The sequence below is a fragment of the Elephas maximus genome, chromosome 13 (assembly GCF_024166365.1).
Source record: "Elephas maximus indicus isolate mEleMax1 chromosome 13, mEleMax1 primary haplotype, whole genome shotgun sequence".
Classification (NCBI taxonomy): Eukaryota; Metazoa; Chordata; class Mammalia; order Proboscidea; family Elephantidae; genus Elephas; species Elephas maximus.
The window spans coordinates 53,312,416-53,339,166 of record NC_064831.1 but is presented as its reverse complement, the minus strand read 5'-3'; the positions used below and the strand labels follow the sequence as shown (position 1 = coordinate 53,339,166).

The window sequence follows — 26,751 nt, the reverse complement described above, 5'->3', positions numbered from 1 at the left end:
CTCCTTCCTGTCAGTGCTCAGTACGTTTTCTGAACTCTCTGTTTGATGTTCTGGGATCCAACGTTGTTTTTTGTGTCTGTTTTACTTAGTTTCCTAAGTCTTTCTTGTCAGGGGCTTGTTAGGGTGCACGTATTGACCTAATCCTAGGTATTCTATTATTTTTATGCTATTATAAATGGAATTGTTTTCTTAATTTCATTCCAGATCGTTCATTGCTAGTGTATAGGTATACAACTGATTTTTGTATATTGCTCTTGTATTCTGCAACCTTGCTGAATTCATTTATTAGCTCTAAAATATTTTTTGTGGACTTGTTAGAATTTTATATATAAAAAATCATGTTATCTATGGATAGAAATAGTTTTACTACTTCATTTCCAATTTGGATGCCTTTATTTCTTTCTCTTGCCTTACTGCACTGGCTAGAACTCCCAGCACTATGTTAAATAAGAGTGGCGAGAGCAGACATCCTTGCCTTGTTCCCAGTCTTAGGGGGAAAGCATTCAGTTTTTCACCGGTAAGTATGGTGCTAGCTCTGGGTTTTTCATAGCTACCCTTTATCACGTTGAGGAAGTTCCCTTCTATTCCTAGTTTGTTGAAAGGGTATTGGATTTTGTCAAATGTTTTTTCTGTTTCTGTTGAAATAATCTTTTTTTTTTTGTCCTTTAGTCTACGAACATGGTATATTACACTGATTTAGTTTCATCTGTTGAACTAACCTTGCACTCCTGGTATAAATCCTACTTGGTCTTGGTTCATAGTCCTCACTATATGCTGCTGGATTTGGTTTGTTAGTATTTTGCTGGGAATTTTTGCTTCTATATTCATAAAAGATATTGGTTTGTAGTTTTCTTGTGATGTCTTTGTTTAGTTTTAGTATCAGGGTAATTACGACCTCATAAAATGGGTTGGGAAGTGTTCTCTCCTCCTGTATTTCTTGGAAGAGTTTGTGATGGATTGGTGTTAATTATACTTTAAACATTTAGTACAATTCCGCAGTGAAGCCATCTGGTTTTTGTTATCATTTTAAAATGACTTGATAAGTAAATAGAATTTTCAGTTTTAATTTCCTATATGTAAATATTTATAGATATAATCCATAAACAAAAGCTCAATAATTTTTAAGAGTGTAAAAGGGTCCAATATAAACAAAAAATTCTCAATCCTCATCTGACATTGACAGGACATGCTGCTTGCCTTTTTTTTTTTTTTTGCCTTATTTTCAAGTTTTGGATACTTTCCATTGACAGGGTTCTTTCGAGTTTGGGATGTGTATATCCCCATGATAAATCATAATAAATGGAGAAAATATTGGAGTTGTCAAGGATTTCATTTTACTTGGATTCATAATCAACGTCCATGGAAGCAGCAGCCAAGAAATCAAACGACATATTGCATTGGGTAAACCTGCTGCGAAAGACCTCTTTAAAGTGTTCAAAAGCAAGGATGTCACTTTGAGGACTAAGGTATGCCTGACCCAAGCCATGGTATTTTCAACTGCCTCATATGCATGCAAAAGCTGGGCAATGAATAAGGAAGACCAAAGAAGAATTGATGCCTTTGAATTACGGTGTTGGTGAAAAATATTGAATAATACCATGGACTGCCAGAAGAATGTACAAATCTGCCTTGGAAGGAGTACATCCAGAATGCTCATTAGAAGAAAGGATGGTGAGAATTGGTCTCACGTACAACTTTGGACATGTCATCAGGAGGGACAAGTCCCTGGAGCAGGACATCATGCTTGATAAGGTAGAGGGTCAGCAAAAAAGAGGAAGACCCTCAATGAGATGGACTGACATGGCGGCTGCAATAATGGGCTCCTCTCCATCTATTATAGCCATTTTCTCCATCTATAAAATGGCTATAATACTATACACTCGGTCTGTCTTGTGGAGTCACCATGAAGCTCAAATTTGATAAAGGAGGTAAAAGTATTTTGAAAATTATAAAGCACTAGTCAAATGCAAGTTGGTAGTAAGACGGACTTTGACATCTTTAATAGTCACCGTCCATAATGATTCTTCCCTTTGAGGCTAGACAAGAGTGACACCTCGAACACAGATTCACATGGTGAAGATTTGGGAACACACGATACTTAAATAAAGGATTCTTTCTGCCAGGTGTTTTCCCCTTCTAGCTGCAATATATCATATTTGAACACTGTGGTGCTTCATGGGTTTTTTTGGCAACTTATTACTGATGGAAATGAGAAATCATTAATCTCTCCAAATAGTTCTATCATGGCTGCCTCCCTGTTCCAAAAAAAGGTGCTTTGTAGAGTGTTATTGTTATGAGGTGCTGTTGAATCGGTTCTGACTCCTAGCAACCCCATGTAGAACAGTAATTAGGTTCAACGTAGATATCTATACCCATGAAGACCCTTTTTCTTTTTATAATGTGACCACATTAAAAACAATTTGGACAAAAAGGAATAAATGGAATCCTGCTAACTGAATGGGGCTCTTGGAGTATCCACCTATTGCAGCCTTCCATATGAACAGACAGCTTAAATGGCTGCAATTATGTGGGACATTTGGTATCCTGCCTTTTTTCACTTAACATTATGGCAAGAGTTTCTCCATATGTGTACACAGCCTCTGTGTTTATCATTTTCATGGCCAAATAATATTCCATGAACTTAATCACGATCCCTTTTGGATCAGGATTTATTCTAGGTTTCTCTTTTGCTGTTATTGATAATGCTACAATAGCCAGCTTCTTAAGCACAGCTTTTTTTTGCCTTCATCGACAAATAACTTCTCAAGTGTAGAATTATTATCTCAAAGGGTATAAAACATCTTTATGGTTCTTGCAAATATATTTCTGTATTGCTATCCAGAAGGATTCCACAAATTGCAATGCCATTAGCCAGATTTTAATTTATCGACTTCACTGTAAACTTTCCAACATTGAGTGGTTTATAAATAGTTACTAATTTAAAAGTATAAAATGCTATCTTAGCATTGCTTTATTTTAATTTCTTTAAAGGAAAGACAATTTTCAAGTCTGCTTTTTAGAGGGGAAAACTTTTGGCACCAAAAAGAGAAATCCAGGTTGCAGACAGTATCTTCATTCAGGCACTTCGTCCACGCCAAGGTTGGTACCCAGCCTCCCTTTTTGAGAACAAGAACAGCCAGACTGCCCCTCTGACCCAACATCGCCTCCAGTCCAGTGCCTACATAGTATGTGGTTGAGCAGATAGTTCCGGAATAGTTGACACGTGCTCACTGAAACTTGCTAATAGAGAGAATACTGATGTTGCGGAATTTCCAAGCCACCAACATGAGTGAAGGATCCAGGAAGGAATATTTATTAGATTGGCCTCAAGCAGCTTGATCATCATCCAACTACTGGCACCTAGACCCAGTCAGAAGGAGTTTTCAGGCAAACAGAATCTGGTGTGATGCTCATAGCCACTTAGACAGAGCCAGGCCTCTTGGCTTGGCTATTTGCATCAGTTCCCGAGGGAACTTGAGGGCAGAAAGCCCACTAGTTTTCTCAGTTTTAGGTTGCTGGTTTGCTAGACGTTTTGCCCGAAAGAAGTGATGGGAAACTTGCGAACCAGCATCTTGGTCATACTCTGACAGTCCCAGATGGAAGGGACAATTTTAATTATGAAAGCTTTTACCACTTACAAAACCAGATACATTTTTCACTGTTTTACATTCTGGTTCAGATGCGCTTAATGAGATGCAAAAAGACTGATTGAGACTTCATCTTCACAAATTCAAAATCCTCTGTTTGCATTAAAAAAAATTTTTTTTTAATTTTTAAAATGCAAACAGAGGTGATTTTAGGCATTTAAAAACCAAAGAACCAAGCCCGTTGCGGTCGAGTTGATTCCGACTCACAGCAACCCTACAGGACAGAGTAGAACTGCCCCATAGGGTTTCCAAGGAGCAACTGGAGGATTGAAACTGCTGGCCTTTTGGTTAGCAGCTGAGCTCTTAACCACTATGCCACCAGGCATTTGAAGACGTTTAATTGTTCGCTGGATACTCTGGGTGGTACCAAAAGGTTAATGCCCTGGGCTGCTAACTGGAAGGTTGGAGGTTTGACTCCCAGAGGAGCCTCTTCTCAGAAGAAAGGCCTGGCAATCTACTTTCAAAAAATCAGCCACTGAAAACCCCTTTAGAGCACAGTTCTACTCTGACCTACAAGGAGTCACCACGGGTCAGAATCGACTTGAGGGCACCTGGTTACTGGTTAATTGTTCCCATCCTGGTTTGCCCTTTACCTACCTACCTACCCACTGCCGTCGAGTCAATTCTGACTCATAATGACCCTACGGGACAGAGTAGAACTGCCTTACAGGGTTTCCAAGGAGCGCCTGGTGGATTCGAACTGTACACCACCAGGGTTTCCTTTTTTTCTGGTGGGAAGGTAGATTGTAGATGGAAAATTCATATAGAGCTTTAACACTTGAAAGAGTCCAGTATATCATATGATCTTATTTCATTTTAACAATTGTATGAAGCAGATATTGTTAGTGTTGTCTTCTATCTACAGACAAGGAAACAGACTCCAAGATGCAAATACCTTGCCCCGTGGTGACGTGGGCCAGCAGTGTATCTTAACTCTCTTCTTCCAGCACTTCCAGTTCTGCTAAGGGTTTACCCTTCTTGTGTTTGAAATTGAGCCGAGGTTGGAATTCTTCTATCTGGCTGTAGATTGGATCTGGGAAAGACAGTAATAAAGATCGCGAGAGAATCATGCACGAAGGTAAGGGGAGAGGTGGCTGGATGGAGAATGTTTGGACAGCAGATGCCAGCAGTGTCCTTGGAGTTGGTGGTTGTCTAAGGGAAGCAAGGCCAATGAGCACCATGGAAGGCATGAACCTAATGCCTACCTTTGATCTCTCACCTGCCTCACCCTGCAGCCTCTCCTGCTGAGCCAGGTGGGCTACTCTCCATCTAGTGAGGCAGTTCCCATTCTCTGCAGTACATCCCTGAGGAGCAAATCAGAAAGAAGATTGGAAAAAAAGTTGTCCAATGAATTCCGGAATTAATTTACTATCAAAAGGCTAGATAATTAATACCTGGGCGGTGCAAACAATTAACGCACTAGGCTGCCAATAAAAAGTTCACTCAGAGGCATGTCAGAAGAAAGTCCTGCGATCTACTTCTGAAAAATCAGTCATTAAAAACTCTATGGAGCACAGTTCTACTCTGACACACAGGCGGTCGCCATGAATCAGAATCATTCAACGGCTATTGTTTTTGTTTGTTTGTTTACAGTTATGTGACCGTGGCACGTTGCTTTCCCTCTCTGTTCCCCCACATCCTCTTCTGTAAAATGGGGATAATAAGGGCCACCTGCCTCACAGGGTCATTGCCATGATTAAAGGGACACGATACATGTGAAATGCTTGGAACAGCACATCGTCCGGTTGCTCTGTGCACATACAGTGCACACTACTGAGTGTTATCAGTCTTTGCAGATGGCTTTATCATCTTCGGCAGGCTTTCCTAGCTGTCATCTCATTTCATCCTCCCACCGTATTTTGCGATGCAGATTTTATAAACATTTAATAGAGAAGGAAGTTTGATTAGCATGAGCTTTGAAGTCAGACTAGAACTCAGGCTCCTCCAAGGTGTGGGACCGAGTGTAAGTTATCTGAAGACTCAGTTTCTTTATCTGTAAGATGGTGACAATATTAACTGCCTTGTGGGTTTATTGGAGCCCTGGTGGCACAGTGGTTAAGAGTTCAATTACTAACCAAAAGGTCAGCAGTTCAAATCCTCCAGCTGCTGCTTGGAAACCCTGTGGGGCAGTTCTACTCTGTCCTGTAGCGTCACTACAAGTTGGAATCAACTTGACAGCAATGGGTTCGGATTTGTGGGTTTACTGGGAGGATTCAATAAAACAACCTATCTGAAGCCATCTAGTTCCTTGGATACAGTAAACAGTTAAAATGAAAGGACGTTTTAAAAGAAAATATGCAAGAAAGGCAAGTAAAATTACACACAATCCTGCTACCAAGAAATAACCTTCTTATCATTGTGGTGCATTTCTTTTCAGCATTTGCAGTAATGTGGCTGAGGTCGCATCCCATATATTCAAGTAATGTCACCAAGGTCCTGCAGCTAAGAAAGTGACAGAGCTGGGCTTACAAGCCGGGCAGGCCATCTTCAAGTCTGGGCTCCTAACCACTTCTCTACACAGCCTCTATGAAATCAAGGCTTAAATGCCTTCTGAGAAACTATGACAAAAATATTTAAAATGTTTCTAGTTTGAAAATATACACTTACCTTCAAAAGCATATAAAGAAACCAGAAATAGTCAAAACAATTCTATCATATAGTGAAGGCTGCAATTTTGACCAGAGAAGTAGTATTTTATAGGAAAAAATTTTAATTTCTACACATTTGTTTCACCAACATTTTGATTGTTAAAACACTATCGTTTAAGCAGTTACGACTACGGCTGGTAATTTTGGGAAAATCAGTGAATGTATCACTTGACAAATTGATCCGATTGAGAAATGCAGTGAACTGATAATTCATCAGATTGGGTCTTTGGGTGCGCTGATTGTTGGTAAATTGGCTTGTGTCTGTTGGACATGGAGTAGTGCTCAATATACACGCAGTCGCTGCTGACTGAATTAATGCATCAATGAATGAAGGAATGAATTGGATCTTGCCATAAAGGAAATGATCTTTCCCTCTAGAAATCAATGACCTTATATGATGATGGCATCTTAAGCCTCAAAAAGCTTTCTGAGACAGATTCTGGTTCTAGGATCACAAATATGGTTTGCATACCCCCCTCCCCCCCCCACCCTGCGTTCTGTTTCCCCCATTGGCTATGTCGTGAGAGCTGTGCTTCCCCGCTGGTTCTCAGGATTGAAGCTCACACAACATGGGGCTTGGAGTCAGAAGAAGCAGGTTTGAATAGCCAAGTCCCTTCACCCCGAGCCCTTTCCTCATCTATAAAATGGGGATAATTCTGATACCTGCCCCACCTTGCTCCCAGCATCACTGTCAGGATCAAATAAAACACGTGGAAGTTCCCCAGGAACGGCAAAGTGCTAGGTGGATGTTGGTTCACTGGGGGAAAACCATTAGACTTCAGAGTCCTATGTGACCCTGTCTGCTCTGTGTAGTGGCAGGGAGGCATTGAAGGGGCGTTTCCTCAGGGAAGGAGGGTCAGGCCTGGGCTGGAGAAGGGTCATTCCTCACCTTTGCACTTTGGTCTCTGCCTTTCTGATCACTGACAACCACAAAAGAGAGACACAGGGACCTATTAAACTGCCTTCCCCGGGTCACCTGCCAGTGAAGAGCAGGCAAACATCAGAGCGGCCACTTCACACCCAACTGCCTGGAGGTCACGGGCCTGGAGCCACTGGGGGTGGGGTATGGTGAGGAGGTGTCACTGGCCACAAGCACTGTGGGGGCCCTGCTGGGTCAGGTTGCTGTGGTCTGCTCAGCCTGGCCTCCCCGTCTCCACCACCCACAGCTCTGAACCCCCCTGGGAGGGCTCTGAGGGGTGTCTGCTGGCCACCTTTCCTGCCTCACAGAGAGAAACTCACAGTTAAAGAAGCTTGCTGGGGAGGACTGGGGGAGAGGAAATGCAGCTGGCCTGACAGGGGAGGGCATGTCACAGCATAAGCCAGGGGGCAGGATCAAAGACCAAAAAATGAGGGAGAAGAAAGATGTTTGGAAAGCACTATTTTTCTTTTTTTCCTCCCTTTTCTCGAGTGTATTCATAAGAGTGAAATCATTAAAGGAAAAAAAAAAAAAAAAAAGTCCTTCAAAGGGAATATAGTAAACGGTGTCGGTTTCTAGGGTTTTTGTGGGTGACGGCACATCCTGGCTGCCACCAGGAGACCTACAGCGGCTAAGTAATGTAGCCAGCTGGGGTTCAGGACTGAGAACCCCAGAGCCTTCTGGCCTCACACCTAGGCCACCTGACCTGTGATTTACCACCCACCCCTTCTGGTTCACTTCCTCTGTCATGAGTTACATTAGCCTCTCGGAGACTTAATACTTGATCGTTCATTCATTACGTTTGAAGGGTGCTCCTTCCTTCCAGAGAGCTTCGCATCCACCACCTAAAATCCCATACATTTAAGTAGCCCCTCAGGACTGAAACAGAGCCTGGTGGTGCAGTGGTTAAAGAGCTGGGCTGTTAACCGAAAAGGTCTTTGATTAGAACCCATCAGCCGCTCCAGGGGAAGAAAGGTGTGGCAGTCTGCTTTTATAAAGATTTACAGCCTTGGAAACCCTACAGGGGCAATTCTATTCTGTCCTATAGGGTCACTATGAGTTGGAACTGACTCCGCAGCAGTCGATTTATGTTTTTTTGGTTTTCAGGATTGAAAGCACTTGTGTAGTTTGACTCTGAATTGGAAATTATGTGAGGAGCTTGGGTCACGCAAGAGGTTTGCAATCGGCTGCTAACCTAAAGGTTGGCAGTTCAAGCCCACCCCACAGCACCACGGAAGAAGGCCTGGCCAAACACTTCCATAAAGATTACAGCCAATCAGGGGACATCTAAATCAACTGGCAAAATAAAATCTATTGAGAAAACATTCTGCATTCCACTTTGAAGTGTGGCGTCTGGGGTCTTAAATGCTAGCAAGTGGCCATTTAAGATGCATCAATGAGTCTCAACCCACCTGGATCAAAGGAGAATGAAGAACACCAAGGTCACAAGGTAATTATGAGCCCAAGAGACAGAAAGTGCTACATGAACTAGAGACTACATCATCCTGAGACCAGAAGAACTAGACGGTGCCTGGCCACAACCGATGACTGCCCTGACAGGGAACACAACGGAGAACCCCTAAGGGAGCAGGAGAACAGTGGGATGCAGACCCCAAATTCTCATAAAAAGACCAGTCTTAATGGTCTGACTGAGACTAGAAGGACCCCGGCAGTCAGGGTCCCCAAACATTCTGTTGGCCCAGGACAGGAACCATTCCCGAAGCCAACTCTTCAGACGTGGATTAGACTAGACAATGGGTTGGAGAGGGATGCTGACGAAGAGTGAGCTACTTGTACCATGTGGACACTTGAGACTATGTTGGCATCTCCTGTCTGGAGGGGAGATGGGAGAGTAGAGGGGGTTAGAAACTGGCAAAATTATCACGAAAGGAGAGACTGGAAGGAGGGAGCGGGCTGAATCATTAGGGGGAGAGTAAATGGGAGTATGTAGTAAGGTGTATTTAAGTTTATATGTAAGAGACTGACTTGATTTGTAAACTTTCACTATAAAAATTACTAAAAAAAAAAAGATTACAGACAAGAAAACCCTACGGAGCAGTTCTGCTCTATAACATTATGTGGTCACCATGAGTTGGAACCTACTTGACAGCGTTGAGTTCAGTTTTTTTTGTTGTTGTTGAGATTCCTCTAACCTAGTTATTACCCAAGTACTGGCTGGGGCCCCATCTCACTCCTCAGCGATCTGGTTCAACTTGACTTGGACCCCAATCCAGGGCCTATATCCAGGGTCTGTGTCCAGGGCTGGTTTAATAACTTTACAGGCCCCAGGACCTTTTAATTATGGAATCTGGGTTCCACATCATACCACACACATTAAGACATACCCATAAAAAAAAAAAAAAAATTTTTTTTTTTTTTTTTTTTTTACCTCACATTAAATGTGAGATTTTCACTGTGGGATAAATCGAAAGGGTTTTACTAGCCTTGCTTTTGACATTATTTGGCTACTAGTGATTCATTTACTGCATGGCTGGCTACGATTTCTGGGTTGTCATCACGCATGCACGGGAAACTTTACAGAGTGACAAAATCAAACCTTGAAATTATTTTCAAATGTAAAAATTTATAATACTAAAGTTAAAAATGAATAGTGTTGACATAATTATGTTTTATAGACATCTAATTAAAATGTGTTACTTTCAATTTTATAGTTTTCTTTTTATGTTTTAGATCTGATGATTTTTTTTCAGCTCTCACATGTTTCCACAGACCTTTGAAACAAGCTCATCGGCCGGAGGCCCTGTGCCAGAGGGGCCGGTTGACCAGATGGCCCTGCTTGTTGTTGCTGAAAGCCCTCCCCAGGCTTTTGGAGTGTCCTTTACCCCACTTCCAGCCTCCTTCTGATTCCCTGCTCCTGCATACCTCTTCATGCTGTTTTGGTTTCAGCTGATATCAAAACTGGCCACAAAGCTCAGCCCCTTGAATGTTTCCTACAAAGTATCCAACCATCTGGACATTTCATGAATTTGGTACTTCAACAAATTCTGAGGGCTATACGTACCTTGGAAACCCTGGTGGCGTAGCAGTTAAGTGCTACAGCTATTAACCAAAGGGTTGGCAGTTCGAATCCACCAGGCGCTCCTTGGAAACTCTATGGGGCAGTTCTACTCTATCCTATAGGGTCGCTATGAGTCGGAATCGACTCGAGGGTACTGAGTTTGGTTTTTGGTATGTACCTTGTTTTGAACTGAATTTTGTCCCTCCAGAATGTGTTGAAATCCTCACCCCTGTCCCTGTAAACACGACCCTGTTTGGAATAGAGATTTTCTTTTGTTATGTCAATGAGTCATGCCAGAACAGGGTGGGTTCTAAATCTAACCACTTCTGAGTTATAAAAAGAGCAGGATAGACACAGAGACACACACAGAGGAAGACAGACGCCAAGGATCACTGGCAGAGACTAGCCACTGGGAGAGAGGCTCACAGAAGGGATTGACATGGCTAAGGACCTGATTTGGACTTTTAGCCTCCAGAACTGTGAAAAAAATAAATTTCTGTTCTTTAAAGCTACCCACTTGCAGTATTTCTGTTACAGCAGCACTACGTAACTAGCACCTACTTTGAAACTTCTGCCATGTAATTGGCACCACCCTTGCCCACCTCCCTCACTCCACACCCTCTGAACTCCCTACAGCAAGGCCAAGCACTTAACTGGTTGTACCACCCGGGGACTGTTGTTGTTGCTTTTCTTGATGAAAAAGGAAAATGGCATAAAATACAACAGCCCTGTTTGGGATGGGCTCTTGACCTCAATTGCCCAGTGGGCATGGGTAGGCTGCTCTGCATTAAGCATCATGGCAGACAGAGAGAAGTCAAGCCTGGCCTCACCCTGGGGAAGACCAGCTCTTTCTGGCTAGGGGGAATCTTATTTTCTCCTTTGGACTTCCACCCCAGTGACATCTCAACCCACAGCTCCCTGAAGGACAGGTCCCCAGTCTATCAGAAGGCCATGGAGCCTTGCCTCACTCCTCCACAAGCTGATCACCACTACTGGCCCCACCTCTCTACAGCTCATTAACATTCTTAACAAAGAAGCAGCAAAAAATGGTGAAAAGAATGCGAGCTTTGCACCTAGCCAGCCCTAGTTTCAATCCCAGCTCTACCACTTCTGGGCTCTGTGTCTTTTCTGAGCCTCAATGTTGTCATCAATTAAAATGGGGGTAATAGTACCAATTCATGTAGTTGTTGCGAGTATTAAATAAGGTAAACAATTCAAAGCCCATGGAACTAGTGGCAGTCTGAAAGCAAGGTCTAGGGCACATGTCTTGAAGCTGTATTTTCATAGCATTTTATATAATATAAAGAAAATATCAATAGCTTGTACCAAAGATGGGAGTCTGGCGTGTAGTAGTTCCTCTATTTCTCTCTCTCTCTCTTTTTAAATTCGTGGTAAAAATACAGCTTCTCTTAACTTATTACTATCTCATTATCCAACATTTTGCATTTACAATACTAAAATGACGTGTATCTGGCAAGGCAAGAGTAACACTGGCTGTGATGGTTAAGGTTATGTGTCAGCTTGACTAGGCCATGATTCTCAGTGGTTTAGCAGTTATGTAATAATGATGTAATTTGGCGGTTATGTAATGATGTAGTTATCCTCCAGTTTGTGATCTGATGTGATCATCTTCCATTTTTGCATTAACACTGATTTTCACATAATGACCTGGTCTTTGGAATCTAACCATGTCAGTAAGTGAGGAGAGGGTGTATATATAACAAAACATTTGCCAATTGAACAATTTTTACTTGTACAATTCAATGACATAGATTATGTTCATCACATGTGCAACCATTACCACTATACTTTTCCAGAAATTTCCACCACTATTAATAGAAACTCAGTGTCCCCTAAGCAATGACTCCCTTTTCTCCCCTGGTAACTGGTAATAAACAACTGTCTATTTCATATAGGTAGGATCATATAATATTTGTCCTTCTGTGACTAATATATTTCACTCAGCAAAATATTTTCAAGGTTCACTCCTGCCGTGGCATGCATTAGGGCTTCATTTCTCTTTATGGGTGAATAATGTTCCATTGTATGTATGACATTTTATTTATCCATTCATCTGTTGATGGACATTTAGCTCTCTCTTGTTATAAAGGACTTGGTTCCACCCCACAGTAATTTGCCTTCATGGTTCTACCCACAACCCCGCCCCCACCAGCCACAGGAAGACAGTGTTGCATGATGGGAGGTGATGAGTGTCAGGGACCCTGGATTATAATGTGAACTCTGCTGCCCCCTAGCTGCAGGATCTTGGCCCACTTGCTTCAACAACCTGATCTTCATATTTGATTTCATGACTTTGGGAAAATTCAAAGTTCCTTCGCATCAGGAAAAGATGTGGAATTTCTTGTTTAAAATGCTTATTTCATGACATACACCCCACTACAGTATGAACCAAACTCTGTTGCCATCGACTCTGACTCATAGTGACCCTACAGGTCATAGTAGAACTGCCCCCTAGGGTTTCCAAGGAGGGGCTAGTGGATTCGAACCGCCTACCTTTTGGTTAGCAGCCAAGCTCTTAACCACTGCGCCACCAGGGTTCCACACTATGAGCACGGGGTTAGAACACTTCACTGCAGACTGGGTCAAGCAGCGTGAGAGCCTACTGCCTTCTGTGAACTCTGCTCAGTTCACATCCTGAAGGTGGAGTTGTTGTTTGGATTGTTTACTAGCAGTCCAGAGCATGCCTAGAAGGCTCGCATGCTGTTTTGGCCCCGAGAATTCTTTTTTACCCTGCTAAGACACTCTCTTTTCTGCTACAACTTGGACTAATGTGAGACTAACACAATCCCTCTGACAAATCCAGGAAAATCTAGAATTCCAGTGAACCAGGGAAAATCACACTGGATCAGACTTCATCAACTTTCCCCACTGGGAGGTGACATCCTGACTTGAAAATCCTTGTGCTGGCATCTCAGTCCAAGCGTACTTCCCTTGAAGATGGCCAGCTGCAAAACCAGAAGTTTGGGAAGAGAATCCAAGTGGGGTTTGGGGGGGGAGGCGCAAAATGAACAATTCAACATTTGCTGACAAACTTGGGGCTGGGGTTGGGGAGAATGGGAGAAAAGCCAGTTCTGGAGTTCCTACCCTGGCCTGTCCCTTCCCCCTACGCCTTGCAGTATGGAAACCATTTAGCTGAAGACGGATGGCTTCCTAGGCATATTGTTGGGAGTGCCCAGAGTAAATCACTTCCTTCTCTACTCCTGGGAAAAGATTTCTCTCTTGCTTGGGTCATAATTCATAATTCAAACAGTTTGCCTCCAGTGAGCTGAGACCTTGAGATTAAGTAGGGTGCGCACCAGCGCCTACAGGACTGAACTTGGAGAGTTAGATCAGAGAAGAGACAAGATAAAGAGCACGGGTCTCCAGAGCAATGCAGATGCTGTTTCAGACAAGCTTGACCCCCCGACACTCAGAGAGAGAACATTTCCACTTCTCCCAGCCTAAATAATTATTTTAAATAGAAATTTAAAAGTATTTAGAATAGGGTTTTATTCACAAGATTTCTATTTTTACCCAACTTTCTTGGAATCTGTGTTTATCTCCTAAAGTGAATATCACTTCCTTACTAAAGCTAGTTTACATCTAGTGATTTTATTAAAAAGGCTGAAACAAACTAATGGGATAATTTTAGGAGTACAAAGAGCCTCCCTTTAGAGTGGGGTCAACAAACTTCTGTAAAGGGCCAGGTAGCAAATATTTTTCTTTATGGCCTTGTGGTCTCTGTCACAATTATTCAACTCTGCTGTTTGTTGTAGTCCCTGGGTGGTACAAAAAGTTACCACATCTAACCAAAAGGTCGGAAGTTCGAGTCCACCCAGAGGCACCTCAGAAGAAAAGTCTACTTGCCAAAAAATCAGCCACCGAAAACCCTATGGAAGCAGTTTTAGTCTGACACACACAGGGTTGCCATGAGTCAAAATGGACTTGATGGCAACTGGTACTGTTTGTTACTGGCCATTAGTTGTAGCACAAACGCCGTCACAGACGTTACATAAACAAATGGGTGTGGCTATGTTCCAATAAAACTTTATTTATAAACCTTGACTTTCATATAATTTTCACATGTTATGAAATATTCTTCTTCTTTTATAAAATAATTAAAAATGTGAAAACTATTCTTAGCTTTCAGGCTGTACAAAAATAAGACAGTGGGCTGAATTTGGCCCTCAGGCTCTAATTTGCCAACCCCCTGGCTTAGAGTACTCCTGGGGCAAACTTGCAAAGAAGGTAAAATTCTGCTTTTGGTTAATGTAGTTCTTTCCCTATAGGGTCACTATGAGTCGGAATTGACTCGATGGCAATGGGGTTTTTTTTTTTTCCTCCCCTTATGGGCACTGGTATTTGAAAATAAGATAAGTGGGCAAGGAAAATGAAAGCCAAAGGAATAAATTCCTAGTAGGGAATTTCAAGAAGAGCAAGCAACGTATTTTGAAGAACATCCCTCATTTGATACCTTGTAAAAATGAGACTACTAACTGTACTTTCAGGCAGAATGCATTTCACCTGTATCAAATTCAACAGACTTTATTGACCTCTATTATATTCCAGGGATGTGATAAGTGCAGAGATGATGAAAAATACAGCCCCTGCCTGCTGGGAGCAGACAAATGCTATTAAATGATGAACAGTCTTTTCCATTTCACATCATCCACTCCTTGAACATTTTATTGAGCATCTACTACATGCCAGGCCCCGGGTGGGGTACCACACATCCCAAGATAAATAAGTGCTGAAGATGTTTATGATGAGTGACTTTCTTCCTCACTATCACCTTGTTATTTTCTTATTTTCTTGAGGGAGAAACTGAGGCACAGAAGGCCACGCTGGTTGTCCCTGATGGGATAGCAAACAAGGAGATCAAAGAGTGACTATCACCTGCTTTAGCAGGGCTGGGACTGGGGTGAGAGAGTGAGGCACGCGGGTGTAAAATTTAAAGAGACCCTTGCTGGCAAGTGCTTGTTGGACCTCAAGAATGAGCGCCTCCTTAAATTTTGCACCCTGATGTTTCAGTGAGCTCATCTGGTCCTGCCTGTGTCTTAGCGCCCTCCCCCCACCAAGAATGGCTAGTGGTCCTGAGGGGCTAGAACCCACAGTCTCTTTACAGATTCCTCTGTATCCCAGGTTCCTTTTCCCTTCCCCTCAGCAACACAATTTCCACATAGTCTCCTCCCTCCAGGGATTCTTTGCTCTGCCCACTCCCCTGGCACCAAGGAATCCCTGTTGCTGTGGGCATTTGTGGATTTTGGCTACCTAGTGTTTCTTTACGGAACCCTGGTGGCATGGTGGTTAAAAGCTAAGCTGCTAACCGAAAGGTCAGCAGTTTGAACTCACCAGCCACTCCATGGGAGACAGATGTGGCAGTCTGCTTCCATAAAGACTTACAGCCTAGGAAACCCTATGGGGCAGTTCTACTCTGTCCAATGGGTCGCTATGAGTTGGAATCAACTTGACAGCAATAGGTAGTGTTTCTTTGGGGGCAGGGTGGTGGCTCAGTGGTAGAATTCTCGCCTTCCACGCGGGAGACCTGGGTTAGATTCCCAGCCAAGGTACTTCATGCTCAGTGCCCACCCCCCATCCTGTCAGTGGGGCTTGTGTTTTGCTGTGATGCTAACGGGTTTTCAGAGTCTTCTCAGGCTAGGGCAGACTAGGAAGAAAGGCCTGCTGATGTAATCCTGAAAATCAGCCAGTGAAAACCACATACAGCATAATGGTCTGATCTGCAGTAGGTCTCAGGGTGGTGCAGGAGCGGGCAGCACTTCGTTCCGTTGTGCACGGGGTCACATGAGTCACCACTGACTCAACGACAGCTACCAGCAGTCAGTGTTTCCCCATCCCAAGGCCTCTGATTTCCTTGTGAGGAGTTAGTACCCGTTTCTCACTGTGTGGAGCCCTGGTGGCACAGTGGTTAAGAGCTATGGCTGCTAACCAAAAGGTCAGCAATTCAGATCCACAGTTGCTTCTTGGAAACCCTATTGGGCAGTGCTACTCTGTCCTATAGGGTCACTATAAGTCTCAATGGGTTTTTTTTTTTTTTTTTGGAGGGGGGGGCATCTCACTGTATACAGTTTTGTGAAACTACCCCTGGGGCCTCACCCTCCTGAGAGCCTAGGCTGGTGTGAGACAAGGGGTGCTCCCTTCCTGGACTTTGAATCCTAAGCAGAAGGAGTTGGTTTCTGTTTCCTGCCCCTTCAGTCTCTCTGAGGGTGTCCATCTGACACACCAAATCAGACCGCAGAGCTGGGGACTTGGAGTGTGGCCATAGGCCAGTGGCATGGTGTCCTGGGAGCTGGCAAGAAGCTGTGGAGCTGCAGGCCCAGGTTTTATCAATACTGCAGACTCACAAAAATACAGGAGACATAATACATAAGCCACAAGTGTGGCTAGTCTTTCCCCATTGTGAGTAGTGGTGGTGATGATGGCCCTGGGTGTGGATGTGTGAGCGTGTGCTGGGGGAAGGGGGGGCCAGCTCCTTAGGAGAGTCATGGTCACGGGGGAGAAGCCTGCAGAGGGCCTGGGCTAGCCTTGGGGGTGAGCCACGGCACTGGTGAGCTATAGGGTCAGCTTAAGGCACCCCTTGCACAAGAAAATATCACAAAAGTATAAAATAAGTTTTTAAACTGTTAAAAGGCAAAGATGTCACTTTGAGGACTAAGTTGCCCCCACCCAAGCCATAGTATTTTCAATCACCTTATATACATACAAAAGCTGGACAATGAATAAGGCAGACCGAAGAACTGATGCACTTGAATCATGGTATTGGTGAAGAATATTGAATACACCATGGACTGCCAGAAGCATAAACAAATCTGTCTTGGAAGAAGTACAGCCAGAATGTTCCTTAGAAGCAAGGATGGCGAGACTATGTCTTGCTTACTTTGGACATGTTATCAGGAGGGTTGAGTCCCTGGAGAAGGACATCATGCTTGGTAAAGTAGAGGGTCAGTGAAAAAAAGACCCTCAACAAGGTGGATTGACACAGTGGCTGCAACAATGGGCTCAAACACAGCAATGACCGTGACGGTGCATGACCGAGCAGTGTTTCATTCTGTTGTACATAAGGTCTCTATGGGTCAGGGCTGACCCAAGGGCACCTAACAACAATAAAATAACTGTAAGACAGACTAAGGAAATGCAGACTTTTTTCCATTGATGACTTTACCAATGCTACTACAGAAATACAAATACAAAATTATACTGATTTTTTTCTCATTTTTTGGGTACCCGTTTTGCTGATGCACTCATACATGGCCCTGAGGGATAAGCCAGCATCCAACCCACCTTTCATGCCAGCCCTGAGGCTGGGGGATGCTCCATTCAGCTATTTGGAGGTGCCGGCGATGGCACCATCCACCTAGAAGACCAGAGGGATGCACTGTCGCCAGCGAGGCATATGGGCTGAAAACTCGTGTGAGTCATTGCACCAAGGATTTCTGGAGTGCTTGCTCTCCCCATTCCTGGGCTCTGGGTCAAGAATGTAATTGAAGCCCTAGCACAATAGAGTGTGAAAGGAAAGATATTCCCTGGTGTTGTGTACACCAGCCAACTAGACCCATAGCAGATGCTCGGCTTTTGTTGCCGGTGCTGGCTGGGTCCCTGCGTCCTGCCCCACACTCCAAAGTCTCTGGAGGCAAAAGCCACAGCTCATGCAGGAGCTGAAGTTCATGTGGAGCTGCCCTGGCTGAGAGCAGCCTGCTTCCTCCTGCCTAAAGACGCAGAAGCAGGAGCTGCAAGCCCAGCAGAGGAAACCATGGGACAGCACCTTAGATGTTAGGGATTTCCCCAGAGGAGGACGATACTGTTAAATTGTTGGAAGTCAACTTCCAAGTGCCCTAGGTAACTGTCCAGTGTCTGAGAACAAGGTGAGCTAGGTTTTCACAGTGTCATTGAGAAGTCCCCAGGAAACCAGACTCGCAGAGGTAAACCCCCATCATGCCTTGGGGGAGACACAGAAGCTGGGTGCTCCTTTCTGAAAGCCACTGGGGGAGGTGGCTCCCTGGAGAGCTGGTGGTGGTTGGTCATTCAGTGTCTCCACCACCCCTCCCCTCCCACCTGAGAGGTGCTGTTCTTAGTATTCGCCAGTGCTAGACGTTAGTCCTGAGGGGCCATGAAGCCTTGCCTACCTGTGATTTCAGGGGGATGATCCAACTGGGCTACTCGGCTAACTGGTCACCAGGCATGAGCCATCCCAGTGAGTCAGCCCGAGAAAAACGAACATCCGAGGCAGCCTGAAAGGAGAAAAGACAGCACAATATGGCAGCCTCATGGGTGAGTCTGAAAGAGAGAAGGGTAGCCGTTTCTTTGAAGCCTGGGAAGGGTGGCTACCAGGGCTGGTGGCATGGATTTAAATAATACAGGTGTGTTAAATAGTGACACAGTTGTCCATGGTTGAGAGGTCAGTGTCAGGCACTACACTATCTTAATCACACCCCGAACTTTATGATGCAGGTACTGTTATTATCACCCGGGATTTTAAGCGCTATCCTATACCACCTCCTCAGCCAGAGTTTCCAGTTCCTTTATCTGGCCTTCCTCCCTCCATTACTGTTCATTACTGGTAATTAGGTCTCCCCAAAGCTGAGACAGGCATGGCCCTGGGCAGCTTCTGAGCCCACACCCACTATTCACTTTATCAACCTGGCACCTAGACAATGGTCCAGGAGAGAGCGGAAGGGCCGTGCAAACGAGGGTCCAGGAGAGAGCCAAGAGGCCACGTAGACAAGGGTCCAGGGGAGAGTGGAGAGGCCTTATAGAAGGGGGTCCAGGGGAGAGTGGATGGGGGCCGCATAGACAAGGGCCCAGGAGAGAGCAGAGAGGTCGCACAGACGCATCTCTTCAGGTTCAAGCTTGCATGCTTTGGGGGTGAACAGTTGAATGCAGCTAGGTTTCTTAAAGTCCTCTTCCCCAACCACAGTTTGCTTTTGTTTTAAGAACCCATAACCTGGAAATCAGAAAAGGGTTGTCTAGTCCAGGACTCACTACATATTGTAGTTAAAAAAAACAAGAGAATGTTTGTGATGAGTCAGAAAATAACAAATTGCAAAGACTCTCATCAGCCCTAGTTTTGACAGCAAAATGTTAGAAAATACCCAAATGATCAAAAACAGAATAACAAATTATGGAACATGAACCAGATAGAGTATCACATAATGACATCATGAAGACTAGGTTAGGAACATAGGAAGGGGCTTATGCAAAACATTTTGAATAAAAAATAAACTTTTGAATAAAAAATCTTATACATTCATGCAGGCAAAATTCATGGAAAATAAGTTTTTCTTCTTAATGGTGGTGGGATTATGGATGACCTTTTTTCCTTTATAGATTTTTCTCTATTGTTTTTATGATGTTTTGTGACACATAGCTCAAATGTACACCTTTGCATGGTGGCTTTTACCTTATGTGTCCATTTTGCTTATTTACCTTGCAACCTTGTATCCAAATAGGGCAAGGAGCTTTTCATTTGAACTTGCAAATTACTGCAAAAATTTACATATTCCTTTAAATATATAACATGCATCTATTACTATTACTATTATACAGATTAGAAGTAATTCTTCAGGCTAGAGTCTTTTTCATCCAAATTTGATGATTCCATGTTTATTAGTAATACTTTATCTTCTTGGGTAGGAGCCCAACTTAGGAAACCCAAAGGAGGGTCCCAACCTGAACAACTCATACTTCACAGTTGTGAAACCCGACTCGCTCACACACTGCCCCATTTTTCATCTTTTCTGGAAAGCTGGAAAATGGATTATCCGGAGACCCCTGGGCTCCTAGCCCATTAGGGAGGCTTGGACTCCGCTGAGGTTTCCGAAGCCTGGCGATCCCAGCACATAAACTTGCCGTCTTCTCCGACTACTACAGGAAGCAGCACTTCGGATTCTTCCCATGGATGAAGTGCTTTCCCAGAAATCAAGAGCTCCTCCCAGACCTCCCTAGAAGAGGGGAAAGTTGATTTTACAGTTTTTCTAAGAGTTTATGTAATTATTGATTTATACTCTTTGCTCTAAAGACTAAGAGATATTCTAGAATAAAAGCAAAGGTATGGTAAGACCAAAAATTAAAAAAAAAAAGTTTAAATGACATAAAACAGTGAATGGGAGGTGGTGAGAGGGGAGAAGCAAGCTACAATAATGAACCAAAAGACTTGGTGGCCAGAGAAAATAGAAAAACCAGAGTGTTTAAAAACTGGCAGAGTGCTCATTTCTGAGATTTGAGACAAGAGTGGGCTGTGAACTGCCCCTGGCTGAGGAGTCCCTGAGAAAATTACTCAGCACTCCCAAGAGCCTTTTCCATGGTTTAGGTGGTTAAAAAGCTTCCAGGAAGGTGGTGTGATGTCTGTTTTCCATGAACTGCTGTATCATTTACCCCCCACTTGCTGTGCAAACATATCCTGTCTAGTATCATTGTTTGACATGTGTACACATATTTGGTTGCTTTCTCTAGATTATAGATGCCTTGAGGGCAAGAAATGTATTTTAAACTTCTTCTGTATTGTCTTCCAACCCCCAACCTGAAGTTCCTATAATATAGTGTAAATAATTCTTAAATGGAAATGGAATTTAATGGTTAGTTCTTTAGGCTAAATTATGTATAATTTTAATTTGCATATATTCTCTCATCATTCGAAGAGAATATGGAAGTCCTTTCTGTGTCTGTGAAAGAGTAGGCAGAACAAGAGACAAGAGTAACAACACATTGTAGCAGGAGGGGGAAGAGAGCACACCAGCTGGAAACAGGAGACATTCCAGACAGGGGTTTTCAAGTCCAACATTCGAACATTCGCAGACAAAGACGAGGGCAGTTCTGCCACGAGTTGAGAGACTAGAAGCACTTCACTGAGGCACATTTTCTTTATATTTATGACATTCCTATTTCTAGGCAAATGACTCTGCCTTTGTCCCTTTTTAATTTATTGGGAAGGTGCTGCAGACAGCCCCGGAGTGTTCTAGAAGGGAGTGCTTTGTATGATGGCCGGAAAACAAATCCTGGGAATGGCAGTCTTCAGACTGAATAAGCCAGCAATTAATCACTTCCCGGCTAGGTTCCCCAGGCACAGCTATGCTAGCCATCCCACCCTATAAAGCCAGCACCCCCAGTCAAAACAAAACCCCCACTGCCCGGCTGCTGGTTCACATTTCTAATATGCTGTTTGCTGGACACAATACTTGCTCCTTTGCGGAATAATGGCAGGGTTCCCTTCAGAGAATGGGGTCCTTGGCCACAGCGTGATTGTAGTAGTTACTTGGCAATTGTTTTATTGTGGAAAGTGGTTTTCACAGTGGGTTTGGGGTGAGGTGGGGGTGGTGATGCAGGGTGTGGTCAGCCGATCATTGGAAGGGTCTGGGCTGTATTATTACAGTGTCTGGGGGTTTCGTATTGGATTTATGAGCCTAAGCGACCAGAGTTCCACTGGAAGGGAAGTATTCCAAACCCTTTTCTGAATATCGTCTGAGTTGTAAACAGATAAAGACTTTCCATCATATATTAAATGTAGCCTCCCCAGCCCCCACCAAGCCCCCAATGCCGCACCTACCAAGAGGAGCTGGATCCTTGGAAGAGAGAGCAGAGAACCTTGCCTCTGCCCCCCACACAAAGGGCTTTTCTTTTTACCTCTCCAGCCACTAGCTCTCCTCTCGAGATTCCACAGTGGTCCCGCTGAGCGGCTGTCCCCAGTGAGGGCAGAACTGCCTTCCTTCATGGCATTTACAGGCCTATGCTCTCAGCTGCTAACCAAAAGGCTGGAGGTTCGAGTCTACCCAGAGGCATCTAGAAAAAAGGCCTGGCAATCTACTTCTGAAAAATCAGCCACTGAAAGCCCTACGGAGCACAGTTCTGCTCTGACACACACGGGGTCGCCATGCGTCGCAATGGACACAGCAGCAACTGGTTTACCGGGTCACAGGCCTCAAGCAGTATTCTGGATTCTGTCTGCACCCACTCAGCAGCAAACCTAAATGCAGTCTGAGGACGGAGGAATAGAAACTTATTCTCAAGGGCTAGTGTCTTTTGGTTAAACATGAAATTTGAATCTAGTACTCTGAGACAGCCTTCGTCTCCCGTGCACAGGTGGTAGATTCCAGAACCGTTACTTGAGCATGTTTTGTTTCTGGGCCATCTGTCCAGTCAACAAACGTATTCCCAATGTGTTTTACATGCAGGGTAATGTTGCAATGCAACGTTCTCTGGGGGAATGGTACTGGGGGTTTTATTTCCTAAGAAAAAAGCTCCTTTCCGTTTCTCTGAAGATCCAGTGTTGCAGTGTGCTGTCAGTTGACTTTGACTCACAGTGACTCCCTGTGACAAGAGAACTGTCCCATAGGATTTTCTAGGCTGTGATCTTTTACGGGGCTGGATCACCAGGTCTTTCTCCCTACGAGAGGCTGGGTGGGTTTGAACCTCCAACCTTTCCGTTAGCAGCCAAGTGCTTAATCGTTGTGCCACCAGGGCTCCTTAAAGACTCATCACAGGGAGGAAAAAAGGCTCCAGGCTGAGGAGCTGAAAAGGGACCGGAGGAGGTGTAAAGGCGGGAGCAGCACCTACACTCTCCCCTCACTTAGTTCTCAGCCCCGTGAGGAAGTGCACACAGCATGTGAAAAGGTGAGATCACCCTCTTTTAAAGATGAAGAAATTGCTGCTCACGTACCAAAATCAGCCTGGGTCACAGTGAGCAGTAGAGCAGGATATGAACCTAGCCTCTCTAGCTCCCAAGCCCTGTCCCCCTGCACTGCCTTTGCTCAGCTGAACGAGCGATCGTGAACAAGCCACACGATCTCTCCAGGCCTTGTTTTCCTCGATGATCGCGAAGGCTCCTTCCAGCTCTGAATCAGCATTTAGGTTTGCGGCCCCAGCCTTGGCAGGCCCTGATAAGGCCTGGACTCTCCTCTTCGTTCTCCACAGCCTTGGTAACAAGTGGAAATAAACTCTAACAAGCAGCAGGAACCAGCCTTATTCTCAGGATCCATGCCCATTTGTCAAAAATTTGGCAAAAGTTGCATTCATATTCGTGAACTCTCAACAGCTTCATTGTTTGACGCACTAAATTTATGACATCTATCTCAGGAATGTAGCTCTGAAAACTCTCAGTGTCAAAAAGTATACATGGTGGAAGGTGCACTTCTTGTACTGCCTGACATTCCCAATTTCTCTCCAAACCCGTCTCCAATTCGGGAAATGATGGCTCCCTGAACACCCCAGTGCTTGTTTTGATTGGAGAATTCAATTTTTTTTTTTTTTCTCCCCGTTTATGCACCTGGGAGCCTGGTGGTGCAATGGTTAAGAGCTTGGCTGCTAACCAAAAAGCTGGCAGTTCGAATCCACCAGCTGCTCCTTGGAAATCCTATGGGGCAGTTCTACTTTGTCCTATAGGGTTGCTATGAGTCAGAATCGACTTGATGGCCATGGGTTAGGTTTTTTTTGTTTGGTTATGCATCTGTGGATTTTTTTTTAGGAGGCCTGTTGGCGCAGTGGTTAAGTGCTCAGCTGCTAAGTTTGGCAGTTCGAACCCACCAGCTGCTCCACTGGAGAAAGATATGACAGTCAGCTTCTGTAAAGATTTATAGCCTTGGAAACCCTGTGGGGTAGTTCTACTCCATCCTATAGGGTTGCTATGAGTTGGAATCGGCAGTGGGTTTTGGTAGATTTAAAAATATTTATATATCTACAAATAGTGTTGACAAGTTGAAGAGCTGGTTAGCATAGACTCAAATATTTGCACAAGTAAAAAGTTATTTTTTCTGGAGAAAAAAAATCGGGTCAAAAGTACTGAACTCTGGTGGATACATACCAGCGAACGATCTAAGAGCAATCTGGGGAATCGTTGTCTTCAGTGTCAGTGTCGAAAAGTTCAGAATGTACCCACAAAGCGCTTTGTCTTTCCTTAGCAACAGATTGTTGAACTCTTATCACCAATTCAAGCACGTTTTGAAGATGCTTGTCTTTTTACCCTGTGCCCTTTTCTCCGTGGAGAGCTCCACGTTTTACTCAGAATAAGGCAACTTTTCCAGCTGTTCATTCTGAAACGTGGGCCTGCTAAGTTTCAGCCATGGAATTTAGAGTATGAATCCTGAATTCTTTCCCTATACTTCACGGTTTTCCACAGGGTGACCATGTTGGCCTCAGCCTTGGTCCTTCCTCACGAAGAGCCCTAACCTCCGTCCCCTGACCTCACATGGTGGCGTGGTCAGAGGTAACTGCACCTGGACAGACTCACGTTCTCCCTTACATTAACCTGAGAGATGAAGTAATAATTCTTTGAGTGGGTATAACGTTCCATACTTAATCTCGTCTGAACCCAGGCAGGAAGTTAGGGGGTAACCCATTAACTCTGGCCACATCAGCTGCTAAGTGGTAGACTCAACCTACGTCTCCCAGCCTCATTCTCTCCCCACGACACCTGCTGCCCCATCTGCTTCTACCTCCTATGTCCACAGTCACTTCTCTTCTGCTGTGAAACTTTGAAACAAGTGGAAGAAGAATCCAAACGGGCTATGGAGCCACACAGGCCTGGGTTCGAAGCCCAGCTCTACTACTTGTGAGCGGTGGAACTCTGAGTAAGTCTGCTCAGCCTCTCTGAGTCTGTTTCTGAGTTAGCAAAATGAGGATCAATGTGAAGTCTAAATGAAACGACACAGGTAAAGTGCTTATTATAGGTTCTGATACATAAAAATGGCATCTGAGAATTTTATTAATAACCATCATCATCATTTGGGGCAAGGTTAGTGAAGTCTTTGCTTTACAACGATACATATTAATTGTCCTCTCTGGGGGGTCTTTGGCGCACGTGTGGAAATCCATTGACAGCAGTCGTTCACATTTATGGTGTATGCCCTAGGTGCCTGGCACTGTGCTCGGTGCTATAAATTACACACTTATTCCTCACAATAACAATCTTATGAGCTAGGTGCTATTCTCACGCCTATTTTACAGATAAAGGACTCAGATTTCAGAACTTTACAGGGCTTTCCAAGGTTAAACCAAACCACCAGTTGTCATGGAGCTGACTCCGACTCATGGCAACTCCATGTATGTCAGGGTAGAACTGCCCCATAGGGTTTTCCATGGCTGATTCGACTTATGGCAACCCCATGTGTGTCAGGGTACAAGACCCCCATAGGGTTTTCTGTGGCTGATTCGACTTATGGCGACCTCATGTGTGTCAGGGTAGAACTGCGTCATAGGGTTTTCCATGGCTGATTTTTCAAAAGTGGATCACCAGGCCTTTCTTCCAAGGTGCCTCTGGGTGGACTCAAACCTCCAACCTCTTGGTTAGCAGCCACACGCATTGACCGTTTGCACCACCCAGGGACTCTTTTCCAAGGTTAGGCAGCTAGTAAAGGGCAGGTTATGATGTGAAGCCAGGTAAAAGCTTGGTTTAGGAAAGGTTTCCAGGACTCCAGTGAGGCAGAGGCATTTTTTTCCCTAGCTGAGGACAAACAGGAGTAAGCCTAACGGTGGTGAAGATGTGGGAAGATCCAGTCAGGGTATTTATTTGCTTGAGCAAGGGGACAGCTTTTTACTAGTGGGCTCTGGAAGACAGAGCACAGGCTTCTGTTCCTTCCGCTGAGGAGAAATACTGGCTCATAGGGTATGGGAGAAGAGTTAGAGGTACTGAACACTTCTGAGAGAATATATTGGAACTTTTGTTTGTTCCCGTTTTACTGTTGGCTTTTTGTGAGAACGTCCTTTTTCCTCCTGCAGCACAAGTTAAACCAACTACTAGTACTGTTTGTACTGTTTTTGTTCACAGGGTTTTCATGAGCAAGAGAAACGACCTATGAAATTTTCAGTTTTCAAGTGCGAGAAAATGAAGATGTGTTGGAATTTAGACTCCATATGAGTTAGAAAGCAGACAATTCACCAATACCCTTTAAAGCAGGACTTCTAAGTGGAGTCACACTGCAGGTGGGAGAGGGGAGGCAGAAGCAGATCTGACGTATTAACCCACCATCTGTTGATGTGTGTATATGGTACCATTAAAGACTTAGATAAAATTTGAGGAAAAATCCCCAATCCAGTAAAACCACTGTTGTTGTTAGGTGCTGTCGAGCCAAATTTTGACTCATAGTGGCCCCGTATAACAGAGTAGAACTGCCCCATAGGGTTTTCTACCTGTAATTTCTATGGAAGCAGATCACCAGGTCTTTCTCCCGTGGAGTAACTCGGTGGGTTTGAACCGCCAACCTTTGTTCAGCAGCCAAGTGCTTAACCTTTCTACCACTAGGGTTCCTAAAAGGCACTGTAAAAGGCATACATGTCCGTGTAGATGTATACCAATAAGGTGAAAAATGACTTTGGGAAAGGGTCTTTCCTGCGCGGTTATAATTTCATTAACAGGCCAACGTGTCACCACCTTTAGTGCTTCCGCAGGGATAACACTTGACGCCCAGTTTTCTCCTGGACTGTTGGGGGGGGGTGTTCTGTTTTTAAGAAATCGTTGTCAGGGGAAGGGAGGTCAATCCCGCGATCCCAAGTTCACAACGCAAAACCATACAAATGACA

The 26,751-nt window shown here is 44.3% G+C and overlaps 1 long non-coding RNA gene across 1 annotated transcript; it reads right to left on the bottom strand.

Annotated features, from left to right (window-relative positions):
• Nucleotides 1-3,795: 3,795 nt before the first annotated feature.
• LOC126057196 (uncharacterized) lies at nt 3,796-18,477 on the bottom strand. The gene is made up of 3 exons (XR_007512447.1): nt 18,372-18,477; nt 4,853-4,951; nt 3,796-4,680 (listed from the first exon to the last, which is right to left on the bottom strand). It is a non-coding gene; the product is annotated as an uncharacterized LOC126057196 (long non-coding RNA).
• Between the last annotated feature and the right edge of the window lie 8,274 nt (nt 18,478-26,751).